The 16,156-nt window shown below is 45.2% G+C and overlaps 1 protein-coding gene across 3 annotated transcripts in view; it reads right to left on the bottom strand.

Moving 5' to 3' along the window:
• The window catches only part of KLF12 (Kruppel like factor 12), a 236,330-nt gene extending 220,380 nt beyond the window's left edge, over positions 1-15,950 (bottom strand). For 2 of the 3 annotated variants that reach the window (XM_033147970.1, XM_033147972.1), the window contains exon 1: positions 15,784-15,950. The gene's annotated coding sequence lies outside the window, so the exon portion shown is untranslated. Of the gene's footprint in view, positions 1-15,502; positions 15,606-15,783 lie in introns of those variants that run through there. The other variant, XM_033147971.1, reaches the window with a different exon arrangement.
• Between the last annotated feature and the right edge of the window lie 206 nt (positions 15,951-16,156).

Raw genomic sequence — 16,156 nt, 5'->3', positions numbered from 1 at the left:
AGAAATTTTCCATTTCAGGACTCCAAGGACCTATATATTGACACATCCATAACATGCAAATATGTACACACAAATCACTGCAAATGTAAATGTGTGCTCTGAAAGCCAGTTCTGTGCAGGGAACTTTCGTAGCCAAATAAATGTGAATGCTGGGAAAGGTGTCAGGTTAGGAAGGAGGAGGAGCCAAGGAGGAAAGGCGAGGAAATGAACTATTGATTGATTGGTGTATTTTTTTTAAAGCCCCGATTAGTTCCTTCAGAGGTAAGCAGTGATTATTTTAAAGTTCATGAGTGAAGCTGTCTTGAGGAAGGGCCATGACTCAAGCTCCATTTGCACTGTACATTTTAAAGCAGTATCATGCCACATCCAACAGTCACAGCTTCCCCCAGAGAATCCTGGGAACCATAGCTGGAGAGTGCTGAGAATTGCCAGTGTGGTGTAGTGGTTAAGAGCGGTAGACTCGTAATCTGGGGAACCCGGTTCGCGTCTCCGCTCCTCCACATGCAGCTGCTGGGTGACCTTGGGCTAGTCACGCTTCTTTGAAGTCTCTCAGCCCCACTCACCTCCCAGAGTGTTTGTTGTGGGGGAGGAAGGGAAAGGAGATTGTTAGCTGCTTTGAGACTCATTAGGGTAGTGATAAAGCGGGATATCAAATCCAAACTCCTCTTCTTCTTCTCAAACAACTCTGTTCCCCACAGAGAGCGACCATTCCCAAAGTGAAAACAAAATAAAAAATAAAAAGTCCTTCCAGTAGCACCTTAGAGACCAACTAAGTTTGTTCTTGGTATGAGCTTTCGTGTGCATGCACACTTCTTCAGATAAAGTGTGCATGCACACGAAAACTCATACCAAGAACAAACTTAGTTGGTCTCTAAGGTGCTGGAGGAGACTCTTGAGAGTCCCATGGACTGCAAAAAGATCAAACATATCCATCCTTAAAGAAATCAGCCCTGAGTGCTCACTGGAAGGGCAGATCCTGAAGTTGAGGCTCCAATACTTTGGCCACCTCATGAGAAGAGAAGACTCCCTGGAAAAGACCCTGATGTTGGGAAAGATGGAGGGCACAAGGAGAAGGGGACGACAGAGGATGAGATAGTTGGACAGTGTTCTCGAAGCAACTGGCATGAGTTTGGCCAAACTGCAGGAGGCAGTGGAGGATAGGGGTGCCTGGCATGCTCAGGTCCATGGGGTCACGAGGAGTCGGACACGACTGAACGACTGAACAACAACAAGGTGCTATTGGAAGGATTTTTTTTATTTTGCTTTGACTATGGCAGACCAACACGGCTACCTACCTGTAACTATTTCCAAAGTGGTTTAACAGTCCATCCCTCTTCCCAGGTAACATTGGGAATTGTAGCTTCCTGGGTGTTATAGGGGATCTCCCAACCATTCTCAGATGGGGCCTCAGATATGGTGCACAAGTTTTGCATGAATAAGATGTCAGGTTTAATCCCTGATATCTCTAGGCGAAGAAGAACCTCCAGCAGTAGAGCTGCAAAAAGGCTCAGTGGTTTATATCACCCACCTATTATATGATCCTGGTCTAGTCTCATGACTGGTCTCTCAATGCTGAGTGTTCAAAATCAGGTCCTATACCCTGCTCACAAAGCAACAACCCTGTACCTGATATTGGAACACTCAGCATTAAAAGACTGAATATTAGTCATAAGACCAGAGCAGGTCATACGTTACTCATGGACAGCCCCACTTCTGGACTGGGGGGTGACTGGCTGGAGCAAGAGGGGAAAGTGAAGTACCTGAGGATATAGAACGCAGGATATAGGACAAAATCCACATTGTCAAGTCTTGGCCTACATCACAATTCATTATGCCTTTTGTTGGAGTCGGAGACTTTTTTGTTGTTGTTATATTTTTGTAAGCATAGCAACCCAGTCTCCAAGAAAGTACTGAAATTTCAGAAATGCAAAGTGAACATCCCTCCAACAGAAAAGAGACATGTCAGGAAAAATATATGTGCCATGGGAAGGTGTGGTAAAAGGCTTAGATAATCATCAGGAAGGGATTTCAATTAGCTTTTTATTGACTTTAAAGAGCAATGGCTGCAATTCTCAGCGCAAAGCCTCCTGGAGATTGTTTGAGAGTTGCTTTCCCCAACATTTTTTAGAAAGCTTAACTAATTCACTGTCTATTCTTACTTTTCAGATGGAAATTAACCAAAAGATGGATTTGGCGTAGGGGAGTGGAAAGGAATTGGACATTCACACTCGTTGCAGTATCAACAGATGAGAAACACTCCTCAAGTGAACATGCAAAAGGAAGATCTTGAACTTGGAACACATTATTTATTATAAAACAAATGAGAATGGAGGTAACCTATGAGATTCAGGTGCCATTATTGATATGAATCTCCCAAAACAGATACTCACTTATCTTTAAAACAGCACAAAAGGCATTCCCAATTAATTTGTCTGAAGGCCACTGAAACATGTTGTCTGCATGGCATTAAAAACCAGCAATCATATTTTGGTTATTCCATCGTAATTATTAGGCTGTGTTTCAGTATTCTAACCCACTCTAAATCTGCAGAGGGGGAAAAGTACAATTAAAGACCATACACTGTGGTACATGTCTCCAATGTAGAAGAAAAAAGCAATATGGCATGGTGGGATGGTGCCTATTCTACAATCTCTCCCAACAAAGCAAGATTCTCAGAGCACAATCCTATATCTGTCTCCTAAGAAGCATGTCCCACTGGTTTCAATGGGGCTTAGAACCAGGTAAATGACAACAGGATTGCTGCTACAATGAAGATCTCATTTCTGATATTCATCCCTATGCTAAACAGCCAAACATCTGTACAGTGAATTAAATGAAAAATAAAACTTTTGTGCAAATAAATTCCTTAATATTAAATGTACAGAAAAAGCATTACAGATGGCACATGCTACTTAAAAAATGCATATGTGAAGATACCTTTTTGTAAAATAATATAATAATAATATAATTTATTGTTTGTACCCCGCCCATCTGGCTGGGTTTCCACAGCCACTCTGGGTGGCTTCCAACGAAGATTAAAATGCACTGAAATGTCACACATTAAAAACTTCCCTAAACAGGGCTGCCTTCAGGTGCCTTCTAAAGGTAGTTGTTTATCTCTTTGACATCTGATGGGAGGGCGTTCCACAGAGTGGGTGCCACTACTGAGAAGGCCCTCTGCCTGGTTCCCTGTAGCTCTGCTTCTCGGCGCTGGACCTCAGTGTCCGGGCAGAACGATGAGGGTGGAGACGCTCCTTCAGGTATACTGGGCCGAGGCCATTTAGGGCTTTAAAGGTCCTAAACTTTGAATTGTGCTCGGAAACGTAAACATAAGCTATTTAAGCATACATAGAGAACTGCACAGATGCTCTGAGCATTCCCTCTCAGAAAGGACTCTAAACCCTCACCTTTTCAATTATTTTTCATTTAGTCAATGCAGCAGGAACTAAAGTGAATAAGGGGGGGGGGACAATAGCATCCGTTATTTCTCCAGTAAGTTAAAACAGGTGTTTGATAGGAAGCTGTAAAATAGATGGTAGTGCGATAACACTGTGGTAGATGAGCCTTTGGGGTCTGAGGCCCTGCACACCTGGATTTTGGTTCCCGCTGTGGTTCAGCTTCTCTGTTAACCAATGAGCAACATGAAGAAAACACAAAACAACTTGAGGACGATCCAGCAACTACAAGGTGCAGAGCAGTTATTTGTTTTGCTTTGTTCTGCCAGTCAAATAATTATCAAACACTGAACACATTATTGTCTCTGGTCTTCCTTATCACTTCTGTTGTTGTTCAGTCGTTCAGTCATGTCCGACTCTTCGTGACCCCATGGACCAGAGCATGCCAGGCACGCCTATCCTTCACTGCCTCTCGCAGTTTGGCCAAACTCATGGTAGTAGCTTTGAGAACACTGTCCAACCATCTCGTCCTCTGTCGTCCCCTTCTCCTTGTGCCCTCCATCTTTCCCAACATCAGGGTCTTTTCTAGGGAGTCTTCTCTTCTCATGAGGTGCCCAAAGTACTGGAGCCTCAACTTCAGGATCTGTCCTTCCAGTGAGCACTCAGGGCTGATTTCTTTGAGAATGGACCTTATCACTTTAAGTTACCAAAAAAACCCAAAAACCCTTAGACTTCCAGAATCATAGAACTGTGGAGTTGGAAGAGACCCCGAGGGTCATCAAGTCCAACTCCCTGCAATGCAGGAATCTCAGCTAAAGCATCCTTGACGGAAGACTTCAGAGTCGGTCTTTCCTAAAGCGTTAAAAAGAAGTACCGTGTCAGATCACATGGAGATTCCTCATCACAGAAAATGACGCTGCTGACTTGTGCCACGGTGACGACAGACTGTGCACCTCCTTTCTCCTTATCCTTATCCCCATGTCCCTGTTCAGAGATGCCTCCAGTTGTAGCATGTGTGGAGAAACCAGGCCATCTGTCTTCATTGAGGGAAATAACTCTCCGGAAAGAGTTGCAAGGGAAGGAGTATTTGCTCCTAGATGTGGGGGCATGCATGACCCCCCAAGGACTGGGGAGAAGAGGGCCTTCATTCCTCATTGCTATCAGATGACTTCATGGTGCAGTAATGAATGGTGGACTGCCATATACAAAAGGGATTTCTTGTCCGGTTTTCCTGGAAGTCAGCACGTATGTGGTCAATTGACTGGTGTTTCAATGCAACAGTGAAAAGCACCAAATCTAGATTGGATGGGCATGCCCACTGAATGGAACAACTTGCCCCAAATACGAGAAATTGAAACCTGGCCCACCTCAAGGAGTGATAGAAGGCATTGCTGCTTATAAAACAGTCACAAATCAGAATGAAATCGTAATGGCCACCAAAATAGATGCTGGAGGCCACAGCTGTCCACCTGCCTACGTAGTCGTAGGTACTCAATAAATTTGCCGCTCTTGGTCCCAGGTCATTCCTGACAGTGCTCAATGCTAAATGTTCTGGAGGCACCATGTGTGTCAAGCTGTGCCTCCATCTGGGAAACCCCAGGCATGCGTGAGAAATTTTGTTTACAAGAAGTTGGGCTCCATTTGCTACTGCGCCAGCCCAAGTCATTGCAATGACAGGGACTGATAAATGGAGTTAGTGTTTATGTGTGGTACTTTCTGGGCTCGACGTGGCTGGGACAGCTGCATTTTCAATCCAATTGCAATCACTAGGGCTGTGTGCAGTCCATACTTCTGTAAGTCTGTCCTACCAGCACTGAATTTATCCCCATTGGTATAACCCTTTCCATTCTAGATATAAGTTCCTAGCTGTCGTGAACATCTGAGAAGGCTTAGGAACACCCAATAATATTTGGTGACAATTCAGAACCAACAGAGGTATAGAAGAGGGTTTTCGGTGGTTAGTGGACAGGGAACCCTGCTCTTTCCTGCTGTTCTTGATTTCACCCCTACTATAGGCACTGCTGCTTCCCAAACCATCTAACCCATCTCTCCGTAGGAACACAGGAAACTGTCTTATCAGACTACCAATCTATTTGCATGCAAAGCACTGAGCTATGGCCTTTCCCATGAACTTCTCTCCATCTATATGCTCCATCTATATACACATTACTTCTGTTGTTGTTCAGTCATTCAGTCGTGTCTGACTCTTCGTGACCCCATGGACAAGAGCACGCCAGGCATGCCTATCCTTCACTGCCTCCCGCGGCTTGGCCAAACTCATGTTAGTAGCTTCGAGAACACTGTCCAACCATCTCATCCTCTGTCGTCCCCTTCTCCTTGTGCCCTCCATCTTTCCCAACATCAGGTTCTTTTCCAGGGAGTCTTCTCTTCTCATGAGGTGGCCAAAGTTACACATTACTACCATGGTCTTATTTGCCCCAAAATTAAACTCCCAAAAGTTGAAACATGAATGATATATAAAATAATCTAACATTGCTCAAAATAAGCAAATGTACTTTAGAACCTGGGTTTGCTTAGAGACTTTTTTTTTTGTCTGTGGTGTAATGGACACAAAGGCCCAGTGTTGCCATACATGTCCTGCACACTTGCATCTTGCGATGAGTAAGAAATATAGTTATGGAGGCCAGAGAATGTAAGTCAACAATGGGCTGAAGAGGAAATGGGACAAAGAAGCGTTTAAAATGGGCAGAAATGGGAGGAGGATCAGATCAAGGGTTCTGCCCAAGCCTTCCAGGTCACCCAGCTTCCATTATTTCCTTCGCCGTGGATAATTTCCTAGCCAAGACTTGTAGTTTAAGCAACAGCTGCAGCGTTTGTGGCTACCATCCTTTCCCCTCCCCACACTAAGAGATACAGCATACCCCTTTCAGGAACCACATGCTATTAACTGAAGCAACAACTTCTGCCAAGACTTCAACAGAGCTGTGTTAGTGATGTTAAGTAAAACAATCACTTTGGCGCTATGATTGCTCAAATACCACTCCTGCCTGATCTGTACTCCCAGAAGCCCCCTTTTAAAGCCACGAGAAACTTCTCTGTGCTTTCATAACAAGAAAACAAAATTTCATCCATGGCACTCAAGTGCAGAATGCTTTTAACAAACTAGAACACAAGACTTATATTAAAAGTATATTTTCCTACTGGAGAAAAGAAAAGATGAGATTATGTATTACACACCTACAAAGTTAAACACCAAAAAGCAAGTCTTTCGCTGCACAGAAAGTTATCCTTCAAAACCAAGAGTTTTCATGTTGCAGACAGCATATATTTCATGGCAGAGTCTTCTAGCCAAAGTCCATAATTGTAAGGACGTTCAGTGGTTGCTCATGAGTAAAGCGCCAGACGCAGAACTTCTAAAACTAAGTTCTTTATTGTGCACAGCTATGTACAGTGGAGCAAAAGATCAAACGTCCATCTCATCCCTCCGCAGAGTCCAGGAATGACCCCTTCCGGTTCTTTGTCCAGCAAAAAAGCGCGGGATTCTGAACCCCCGCCTCCCCCTTCCGCGTCCTTCCTGCCTGCGCCCTCGGAGCGTGGGAACCTGACCCCGTTCCCCGCTTTCCCCTCGGCGCGGAGGCTCTGTGATCCTCTCACAGTCCCTGCACCGCCTTCCTGCCTCTGACTCCCCCTCCCCACCGGAGGAATGGTTGCTTCCGGTTGAGGAGGGGGAGGACGAGGGGAGGGGGGTTTCCTGACAATAATAATGGCTTAATTCCATTCCTCTATGTCTTTTATACAGTGTTATGTCTCCTCCTTGAAAATGGATATCTCCTTGCATCTTTTCACCACTCCTGAAGGCTGCAGCTGTACAACCATTAGCCAAGAGTTTAGAAAGTCAAGGTTTCACTGCTCCACCAGTGCTTTTCCAACTCTACCACCCCACCCCCACCCCCCAAAAGAAGACCTCATTTCCTGGGGTGAGAAGACATTATGTTTTCCCCTTCTACTGCAGAGAAGGTTAAACCATGGGCTTTGCCTTGCGAAATGAAGCGGGCAGAGTCCCACGCAATGGACTCAAAATTAAAAATACAGAACCAAATCTGGCACACTGGGACATACACGGGCCCAACCCACTTTGACAAAAGAGCCTGTAACAATAGCTGGAGGTTCCCTTTCCACACGGATGCAGGAACAAACAGGGCTGCCAGCCAGCCAGCATTTCACCAGTAAATAAAGCAACCAGTTCTGACAACAGAAAAGCCAGTACAATTCAGGATTCGGCCAGATTTCACCTGGCTCCACCTATACCTTATCAGATTGTGCCCTGTATCCTTTCTAACCTGATGCACGCCTCCAGGCTCCACCCTTTTTTGTGTCAGAATTTTTGAGATGATGTGGTGAAGCCTAATACCGTTGCAGGATCTAGCTACAGGTGGGTAGCCGTGTTGGTCTGCCATAGTCGAAACAAAATAGAAAATTCTTTCCAGTAGCACCTTAGAGACCAACTGAGTTTGTTCTTGGTATGAGTTTTCGTGTGCATGCACACTTAAGCTCATACCAAGAACAAACTCAGTTGGTCTCTAAGGTGCTACTGGAAAGAATTTTCTAATTTTGCAGGATCTAGCGTTCGAGTTTCCTGCTCCAAAACAAAGCTCTCAACGAAAAGAAACTGGGGAGGCTGCCGCCATTTCCAGCTACGATGGGAAATCCAATACGACCAAACCTGCCGCAAACTTCTCTGCCTTTGTTGAGGGAGGGAGAACACACTTGGCAAGCACTTAATAACTGCAAACAAGCATCCCTATGGCCTTTTCGCTGCTCAGAGAACATTAAATTGCGAATTCCACACACTAATCGGAATCCTCCTCCAGTAACTTAGGGGGCCAAGGTGTAAGAAAAAAGACCTCCAAGATACCAGGGGTAACAGGCTTGCGGTAGCTTTAGGAGGGGTGTTATCTTGGACACAATTTTTAGACTATTTTCCATAAAGAGATGTGAAATCTGAAGATGCTGCAGCTGGTTTTTATTGGTTAAAACACAGACCCAACACAAATAGAAGAAGATGCCTTCACCCCAGTTTGGTTCCGGGGTGGTTCCCGGTTTGGTTCCCCTTTATCACATACACAGCCCAACAAGACAACAAATAGAATCCCCCAACAGCATATGAATCAATCTGGCTAACCTGATTCAAAAATACACACTCACACCCTGCTCACACACAAAAAAACGATTCTCACTACAGCCAAACAAAGGCAACCAACCACACCCTAAGCCACACTCAACCTCTCTCACCACCACCATTCCCTGCAAGACTAATTGCAGCCAGTTAAGAGTCGTTAACTAACATGAGTTTGGCCAAACTGCGGGAGGCGGTGAAGGATAGGCGTGCCTGGCGTGCTCTGGTCCATGGGGCACGAAGAGTCGGACACGACTGAACGACTGAACAACAACAAGAGTCGTTAACAGGTTTTCCACACCTATCAGCTGATCACCCATTCCCACCACCCTTCTGAGTAATACCCCTCCCCACTCCCTCACTATATTTAAGGGTCTGGTGACTTCTGTTTCAGTGTATCTGAAGAAGCGTGCATGCACACGAAAGCTCATACCAAGAACAAACTCAGTTAGTCTCTAAGGTGCTACTGGAAAGAATTTTCTATTTTGTTTCACCACCAAGGAAATACAATAAGTGAATAGTAAGAGAACCCATACAAGTAACACTGACACAACCCCTCATACACACTATGTGGAATAACAGAAGCATAACCACCCGACCCCAGCCCACTCGCCAGTCCCCTCCTTTTTCTTCTTCTTCCTAATTGTTCAAACCAATTCATAAACCAAGAATTTATACATTGATCACTAATAATGAAACATACGTTGCAGATATTTTTCCACATTTATTATGGTATTTTTGTGATATACAAATGACATGAGAAAATGCTGGCATACCTATTTGTATAATGTTATTCTTGTTTATAAAACCCAATTAAACAACAACAACAGCCCAACACTTCTTTACACATCAAGGGGTGTAAAAGGAACAATTTACGTCACAAAAAAGTCAACCATTTAAAACCAAGTAAGCAAATTATATATACTTTATGTATATGTTTATATATACTTACTCAAAAGTTATTTGATTAGTTTTTTACTGTTTAAAATTTATGTGAGGTGTTGTTCATTTTATAGCTCCTGATAATGGCCTAAAACAACTACAGACCAAAATGTGTTGGGCTTTTTTTTTTGTTTGTTTACTAATAAATCCACATTTTTAACTAATAAATTCCAGCTTGAGATTTTGTATCTCTCTTTCTGGATTGCTTTGGATGCTTACTTTTGGAGTTTTGTTTTGTTTTGTATCTGTCCAAACAAGTTCCCAACTCCTAAAAACTGACCCAGCCCAGTCTTGAATATGGAAGCATTTAATCCCACAATGCATCAGTCCTGTGCCATCTTTTTTTCAAATAACCATGGCAAATGGGCTTCCTATGTTTGTGTGGTGGGCAGAGGGACGGGGAACCTGGTTTAAGGAGCCATAGCTTATACAGGTGAAACTCGAAAAATTAGAATATCGTGGAAAAGTCCATTTATGTAAGCAATTGTTTTCATTAGCTACTGGAGTTTAATATATGAGATAGACTCATGACATGACATGCAAAGCGAGATATGTCAAGCCTTTGTTTGTTATAATTGTGGTGATTATGGCGTACAGCTGATGAAAAGCCCAAAGCTGAAATTGTTAATTTGGGGTTCTCATCAGCTATACGCCATAATCATCACAATTATAACAAATAAAGGCTTGATATATCTCGCTTTGCATGTCATGGGTCTATCTCATATATTAGTTTCACCTTTTAAGTTGAATTACTGAAAGAAATGAACCTTTCCACGATATTCTAATTTTTCGAGTTTCACCTGTATATCTGAGTTTCTAACACTCGAAAGGTGGCCTCCATGCATGGGATTCCTCCGCCATGGGCAATAGGGCCAGAGAGGCAGATATTCACTTCACTTGTTCTCTCCCAATGCTAAGCTAAAACTAGCTTGGTGCTTATCCACTTTCCTGAGCTCCCAAAGAGAGTAAGACTTATTCTAGGCACACAGGGCTGGGAAGTTTTGCAAAACGGAAAAGAGAATTTGAAGTACCTTTCCTTGCCCCCTGACCCCACACAAATGGGCCAGTGTTTCCTGAGGACCTACCCTAAAGGCTCCCTTAGAGTAGAGTTATAGCTGGAGCACTGCATTCCCTTGAACAAAAGGCAGCCTTCTCCATAAGCAGGAACGATGCGCAGCTGTGCCAGCCTCAGAGCTTGCGCAGAAAGCAAACATGCCTAGCTGGCAACCACAGGTTCAGTGCAGACCAGGACAAACAGTGCAGACCCACTGCAACCTCCTAGCTGAAAGCTTTCAGTCCCAGCAGGTTTTGGTGCACTACAAAATGATGCAGCATGTCCCCTGTACAACACACACACACACACACACACACACACACACACACCCCTTTTGAGACTTAGTGGGTCTAGTCTTCCTGTCTCAGAAATCACTAAGAAAAGGTGTGGGTCTTCCTCTCTCAACCTAAGGCAATGTCATCGGAGAAGGAGTAAACAAAGATCATGCATCATCATACAAGAATGCCCCAAAATAACTTCTTACTCCCAACCTTTTTGGTGCAACAGGAGGATGGGATCTCTCCACACGAACAAGTGCATTTTTTAAGAGGGGGTCAGAAAGCCTTTTATCTCCTCTGCAAAGGGGACCTTGATAAAAAGCAGCCTTTGAATATAATATCCTTCCCTCTTAACAAAATTAAAGGGAAAGCTTGTTATGGGGAGTTAAGCTGTTCTGCTTATATTAGCGGCCTATCGTTTAAAAAAAATCAGCAGAGAAGCCTGAATATATCACTTTATATGCTTGGCCTCAACCCTCAGCCCACCCTCCCTTTGCATGTCTGGCTGGCTGACAAGACTTTCAGATAAATAACAGCAGTACTGTTCACTTTCCAATTTCTGAACTCCTTTTCCAAGCCAACATAGGAGCCCCCACTGGTTAAATAATTCCTCCTTCCTGCTGCTGTCTTCCCCACCTCCTTCTCAACTCCAGTCCAAAGCCCTCTTGCTGCATTCAGAGGGACACTTCCTGCTCTCGACTTCCACCACCGGTGCCTTCAGACCAGCTGTTTTCCACGCCATCTGCTGCTATTAATGGGAGGGGGACCCAGTTCACACCACACCCTGATATATGTCGGAGTTTGCATTCTATTTCCTGTCCCCACCCCCCACCTCCACAATCCTCTCCAGTCTCTCACACATCATCTTGTGCTTCTTTCAAGCAACACAAATTTTGTTTGGGGCCTGCCTTGCACTGTCGCACTTCCTGGACATGGTCTTGTCCTTCCTTCCTCCGTACTGGGATCTTTTTAATTAATTATTTTTACAGGGACTTATTTCACCACTTCACCTGGGTCCATTAGATAGCTTGTTAGGTATATACTGTTTGGCTCAGAAAAAGGCTAAAGCTGCCAACCCAATTTTCTTCAAGGCCACTTTTTCACGATCCAGTCCCGAGCTACGGACTGTACCGCATTCTCCTTTTGGTAATACCTCTACCTTGCCTCCGATCCCACCCACACTTTTGCAAGGTCGCTTGCAAGCGAAGATAAAATGGCAATATTTTAAGCAAGAATGCTTGCTTAAAAGGAGTTGTGACTCGTGGGTTGGAATCTGGCTGCCCATATGAGCTACTGCAGCTGATCCGAGCACCTGGGAAGATTAGGAAGGTCTATAAGTTGTGGGTGAAGCCATGAAACCACCTTATAGAGATTTGCAACACTGGTTCATCTAACAGCCTGGTATTCTCTGACTGGCAGCAGCGGGTCATGGTCCTTCGCCACATGCTACTGCCTGAGATCCTTTCAAATGGCGATACCAGGCACTGAAGTGGAGGCATACGAAAGGGGTGATCTAGCCCTACTGTGAAGCTCCCCCTGCCCAGTCCAGAAAGACCCTTGAAACCGAGTCCTCACCCTGGAGAGATCCCAATTCACAATCCTCACAGCTGTCCTGGCGCTTAGGAGCAAAGGCGAGAAGGTGGATTAACGATTGCAGGAGTAAGTAAACTGCGTGTTCTTGCTGGGGGTGTGTGTGTGTGTAGAATACCTTTCGCCCAGAGGTCCATAAAAGCCTGCGAAGAGCTGCTCAGAAGGCAGTTGTGCACATTCAACATTGCATTTCGAAGGAGGATTTTTTTAAGAAGAGGGCTGCAATTTGGGGAGGGCAAGTGCATACGTATGGGAATTGCGCAAATATGTGTTCGAAGGCAGCAAGGGAATAAATCCTAAATATAACATTACACGAGTGGTTACGCCTTCTCAGCTTCATATAGAAATCCAGAGGGAGTGGCTGGGTTGGGGGGGGGAGGTTTTTTTTTTCTTTTGCAATCCCTCATTTGACAAAAATCACTTAACCCCTGCCTGGCACAGGTAAAAGAAGACTGCAACATCTCCCCTCCCTCATGCCGAGAGTTCTTACACAATCCATCCTTCCCCACAGAACATGGCCAGAAGTTGCCCCCGCTGCCACCCACTGCTCCTTCCTCAGCGTCACCTTTGATTCCATAGGAGAAGAAACTCCTGACCCCGACAATGGTATCCGCAGTAGCCCTAGGAAACACCATGCGTGACCTGAGAGCAAATAGGAGTGGCCCAGCCCTCTTCTTTCTCCCCCACCCACCCGAGAGCAGAAAAAGGAAAGTGACATCATTGTGTTTGCGCATGAGGCAGAGGGAAAATACTGCTGCTCAGAAAGCTAGCTCTCCAGTGCGCTCAAATACACAGTGAAGGAACAGAAAAGGGAGGGAGGGAGGGAGGGAGACGAATACTTGCCTCACTTTGCCAGGTACGGAGAGAGTATGCCCAACACTTCTAACAATGTGCCAGTGCTCCGTTTTCCAACCAGCGATGCACTTTGACAAACATAAGTGTGCTGTGTCATAAGGGAAGGAATTCAGCTTGTATTTACTTTTATCTGCACACCCAAGGAAGTATCTGTGCTATCCCATCTCTGAAGCTTTTCAGTGCCATTGCTGACACTAGAAGGGTGTGTGTGTGTGTGTGTGTGTGTGTATACACACTTCACTGCTCCTGTTTCATTTCAAGGCTGAGGCTGAAAGCTAGGCAGAAAATGGAGCTCACATACCAGGGCCATATAAAGAAGCCTTGTAAGACTGCCATGAATTCCTACCTGCCAAGATACTGGAGCCTGGGGTGGGGAGGGGGAGAGAGAGGACACCATGGAAACCGACATCTCCAGCCCACTCCTCACCACATGACTCTTAAATTGGGCCAATTTGTTTCCCCGGCTGTCAGCCAATCAAAGCAGGATTTTGTGAGCCAAACGACCTAACTCATGGCACAGAACAACAAGGTGTTAGCCTTCAGCATCTTTTCAGTCTCACATCTTTGTTCTCCAGCAGGCAACTCCATCTTAAGCACTTTCAGAAGTAGAGCACAGCAAGGGAAATGCTGCCAATGGTAAAATTGAACAGTTGCTTTCTGTTTCTCTCTCTCTCTCTCCCCACCCCCCAAATCTCTCTTTCTCTGTTGCAACATCCTTAAAAAATAATAGGATCCTGACAAAAAGGGTTACACCCTGTATTGAAAAGCTGACCACTCCTCCTCGCAAAGTGAAGCACCATTCGTCCCACCCATTATGAGACACGCATTCCAGATCAGACCATTGATTTAGCTAACCAACTCTGTCCTCCAGTAAAAAGAGGGAATGGGGCAAGTCTAGGTGGTTTTAAAAGCGTGACGTTTGCTTGATTGGCATATGTCTGGCGTAACCGCTTATGCACATGCTTTTGATGTAAATACAAATGCTTCTGCGAAGAGCTCGGTAATGCTTATTCAATGGAGGAGGAGAAGCAAACAAACATACATACATACATACAAGCAGGTTTGAAATTAAATAATGCATTTAATACATTGCTTTGAAATAGCTGGAAGCAGAACCTGTGTTGAGCATTGGAATGCCAACTACAGCATGTTTATCCAGATTATGCATTCTACTGTACTTATATATTTAAGAGACCACCATTGCAAGCTTTGAAATCAGCTGAATTCCATAACTATTATTAAAGTATGCATCTTGTCCGTAGAGAGGAAAATGTTAAAGAGAATGCTGCACAAAGCGATACAAGGCGAGTGTGCTTTATCTGCTTTTTTCATTAAGTGTTTGGCTCCCCTCCTGCCACTTTTCACTTTAAAAAAAAGTTCATCAGAAGTTCTAACGACAGCGAGCCAAATAAGAATTCTGCATATGAACTTCCAGCAAATTACACCAGCTCATGGCACCCAGGTCAGTACTCTCACATTTCCACAAGCTTATATTGAGACAAGTAGCACAGTTACCAGGCTGGATCTCAAATATTCATCACTAGTAGTCTAAACGCAAACTTCTCCCTTTGTCAACTCCAGCCAGGGCTACCTTAATGGAAAGGTTGGGGGGGGGTGTGCCAGTCAGAAACCATCTGTTCCCCCAACCCCCCCAAAAAAATCTCCATTGCATGAGCAATATTGTGGCAAGTGACAGTTCCATACCATTATTAGCAGAACAATAATGGTTGTAGCACAATTAAGACCGAGAAAGTGTCATCAGAGAACCTTAACCCTTTGCTGGCTGATCTCTCCCCTCACAGACACCCAGGCAAACAACTGAGTGACAAACTAGTACAGCACAACTCCCAATTCAACCTGCTGTTTTTGTTTCCCTCTCAAACCTCGCCCTCCCCCCACACTCCCCAATATTTGAGCCAACAGTTTTCCCCAATGTCAATTTACACTGCTAAAATGCATTATCTGAAGAGGGTTCCCCTTAGCAGGACTGAGAATGTCCCAATAGTATGTTTTCCTTGGCTAGGTGAAGAAAGAAACCCCTTTTCCCTTCCTTTTTTGCCTTCGTTAAAAAACCCACGCCTCCAATAAGAGCCCAAACACTTCTTTAGGTTTTTTCTTTTTTAAAAAAAAAAACTAAACCCCAAACCACCTCCCCAAAGATAAAACTCAGTGACTGTACGGGACAGCACAAGGGACCCAGAATATATTTCTTTAGGTTTGTTTCGAGAAGAAACTAAAAGAGGCAACAGACCTGAGCAGGAGCTGCAGAGCAGAAGAAATTTTCTTTTCCCTTATAAAGGTCCCCTCTCTTTTTCTCTCGCTCTCACTCACTTACCCACACATTCACACTCACACACACACACACACACACACAAAATCCGGGTGCCTCATATACACACGCACACACTCCCCAGTCTCCCCTCATCAGCTCTATGCAGTTCTCAGGAAATGAATGGGGGGGGGGGGGTTGGAAAGGGAGGGGAGGGGAGGGGGGGCCAACACAGAGAACTGTTGTACTTGCAAATGACTTACCCGGGTCACATGATGTGCTAAATGTAGGGTGGGCCAGTGGGTGGAGGCTCCCGAAACAAGAGAGGGCACAATGTAGCGCAGCGGCGGAACCTTACCGGGGACGCATCGGATTGCATTGGGGCCCCGGTGAGGGTGGGCCGATGGGAGGGGAAAAGAAAGCGGTGGTTGGTTGCTGGGGGGGGGGGAGAGGAGAGAGATGCGATGCGGCAGAGGCGGCTTCTCTCTCCCTCTCTCTCTCTCCTTGCCCTCAAGGTGGGGGTGGGCGGAGGAGGAGGAAGAGGAGGAGGGCGGTGGGGCTGGGCGGGGAGGAGGCACCACAAACCCAAACAAAAGCCCCCCCCCCTTCCCCACGCCCTGCCTGCCTTCCTTCCTT

This window comes from Lacerta agilis, chromosome 4 (genome assembly GCF_009819535.1).
Source record: "Lacerta agilis isolate rLacAgi1 chromosome 4, rLacAgi1.pri, whole genome shotgun sequence".
Taxonomy (NCBI): domain Eukaryota; kingdom Metazoa; phylum Chordata; class Lepidosauria; order Squamata; family Lacertidae; genus Lacerta; species Lacerta agilis.
Note: the sequence above shows the minus strand (reverse complement) of the source record. Positions and strands in the feature narration are given on the sequence as shown.